This window comes from Palaemon carinicauda, chromosome 8 (assembly GCF_036898095.1).
Source record: "Palaemon carinicauda isolate YSFRI2023 chromosome 8, ASM3689809v2, whole genome shotgun sequence".
Taxonomy (NCBI): Eukaryota; Metazoa; Arthropoda; class Malacostraca; order Decapoda; family Palaemonidae; genus Palaemon; species Palaemon carinicauda.
In genome coordinates, this window is record NC_090732.1 from 130,031,653 (window position 1) to 130,034,708 (window position 3,056).

The window sequence follows — 3,056 nt, forward strand, 5'->3', positions numbered from 1 at the left end:
TCTAAAATTTTATGAAGTACCATGCAATGGTAAGCAATGAAAATTGTGTAGATCTCATCTTAACCCTTTTAATCCCACCCCCACATGAATAGATTTTTCACTCAAGTCAAGCCCTCTTAGGACATCTTACTTTTAACACATCACAGAAACTATTAGGGCTAAGATTTTTTTTTAATTTGTCATTTACCTAAATGAATGTCGATATATAATTTTGCATATTTTTTTTTTTTTTACAAATCTTATATTTGTAAGCAAATAAAAGAAAGCAAAATAAATTATGGGATTCAAAGGGTTGAGCTATTGTTGCCTAAGCAAAATTGTACCTGATTTTAATTGTATAGGAAGTGTAAACTATTTATTCTTAATATACACTTGCTGTATCTTTTCAAATTCATGTATTATAACTAAAGAATATTTAAATTTAAATTTGGGACATATTAAACAGCACAGTTCAAAGTACTTTACCTCTTACCATAAATTAAATTCTTTTATGTAGCATAATTGTATCAAATGGTTCCCAGAAAAAAGTAATTCTTCTCTTGAAGAAACTGGAATTACAATGCAGCTATTTAAATTGTGTTCTCGATCAGTCAAACATTAAGTATACTGCCTTACCTTTAAATGATAAGGGAATGCTTGTAGCCATAAGACTATTATCTTCAAGTTACACTTTTTGCAGCAAAAAATATTCTATTGCCTGTACATATAGAAAGCTTCTTTATTCAACACACCTATATGAAATAAGTGTCTTGTCCATGAAACCCAGCCCAAGATGTCTAATCTCTCTTTATAGCAACAGCAGATTAATTTCCCAAATGTGAAAAACAATCCAAACTTAAAATTGCAGCTGGGAGAGAGGAGTCTCACCAGGGAAATGATATCTCTTATCAAAGACTGCCAAGTCTTGGCAAGCAGTAATCGATAAAATAATTTTTAAATTAAGTGGGGACAATTACAGACTGCAAATTTAAAGATCCCATGCCAGGCTGGGAGGGAGGAACAATGTCTGAAGCCTGTCCTTTGTTGGTATCCAATGAGGCACTGCCCAGCCTAAACAAAAGCCTACCCTCACCAGGAAGGACTGGGTAACTAAACAGAACAAGGGTAAGTGGGCAACACTGGAGTTAACCGCCACACATGGGAATTACCCACCAACCCTGAATGCCCATGTGGGGCAACACAACAAATATTGGAATACATCCTACGAGAGTGCCTCAGAAAGGCAAATGACAACGCCATCTTGTGGGTTTGACATTAATGCCATAAGATATGATAATGATCCATTCTCAGGTAGGTGTCCATCACTGATGCTTTGATTTGCACCTCCTTATGTGATGGTTACATCATGATACACCCAACTCTCATTACATGTGATTAATTAGTTTATGATAACGTCCACGTATGCAGGTATCAAATTTGCGCGCAACACAAATTCTTCCTATAAGAATACATGGTAAATCTCTAATGTGGACCCCAAGCCCCCAGCTTTTTTCATATTTTAACTAAATTAAGGTAACTATTTTACCTAAAATAAATCACTGTTAATTACGCATTATTACATTTAATAACCATGAATTTAAGAATGAAATTAACATCACTAACTGTGGTGAGCAATTCCTTGCTTCTATCAGTGAAAGAAACTTGGAAAAAAAAAATTCATTCGATTTTATCAGCTGATCACTCGGTCTCTCTCAGATGCCATACAATACTGTGCATACATATAGCCAAAGAAACCAAAATCTTTCTTCCCTCAAAGTGTCAATTAATATAACAAAAAAAATTTACACAGTACAAATCCATTTTCAATAGTAGCTTAAAACACGGCATTCAATTTTGTCAGCTGACCCGTAAAGCAAACATTATCGCATTTTAAAAATCATTTTTTAATTGGTTAATTGTGCTGTATTAAGGGATTTTGACGAAGGAAAAATCTACTTCTGGGCGAGGAACCTGTGTCGCCCAGTGAAATGCTCCTTAAAGCACCATTTCAAAGGTATAAATACTGCTAAATATACCAGAAAAAAAAGTTGCATGGAATGCTAAGAATATATCCAGCTCGCTCACCCCTAAAGGGTGTCGGTATTAAAACGGGCGAGTGATACCACTACCAGAGATCCTTTTCCAATTAGACTTCTCCCTCCTCAAAATCCCCCGTTACTACGAGGTGTCGTTCATTACAGCTACTGCCCCCACCACCACCACTACCTAACCTTCTCCCATCATTCCTTGTTAGCACCCGGAGAATGTGACACTAGGTAACGGACCCACAAGATCAAGTGGAGAATCCAAGCCTTAGCCTCAGGGGACTGAGGCTATGACACTGGGTCATAGCCAACAGCCCTTAATAATGGGGACATCGCCCATGTCCCGCTTGGTTACTGGGGTAATCTGAGAATCGTAACCGTGACACCAAGACATAGTATCGGCCCCACGCAAAAGCTCTACGGGGATGGAGCTGTGGGGGCGCAATATCTAACCTGCTTGGGGGCCTAGCCACGTAGGACCGAGACTTGACACAGCTCCGGCCCCTAGGTGTGGAAACATGGGGCCATAACACTTGTCCTGCTTGGTTACCAAGGTAACTACAGACCCAACTCGCGTTCCCACCAAGGCTTGAAGCCGTGATCAGGAGTATCGGCCCCGGAATGGGTGCCTAAACACCTAGCCGTAACATCAGTCCCGCTTGGGTACTAGGGTAGCTGGCCCATCCAGTGGGGTAGAGACTCAATACCAAGAGAGGCCTAAACAAGGCGCTGTAAATGGTTTCACTCGGCTGCTGGGGTAGTTGGGAACATGAACGAGATTCAAGGCCATGACACAGGGTCACGGCCTGGGCACCAGGGGAAAAAAACATGTGCACCCCTCCCAAGATTGGCCGTGTCGCAAGGGTTTTTTCCTACGACTGACAATCCCTCCTCAACTTCCTCTACTTCTTTATCTTGCAAAAAGTGACAGAATTGGAAGCTAAAGAGGGACAAGCTCGGGGCAGTGACGGTCATAATCCTGGGGGACTGAAACATAGGGCCGTGGCTCCCTCCCTAAGAGAATGGGAGCCA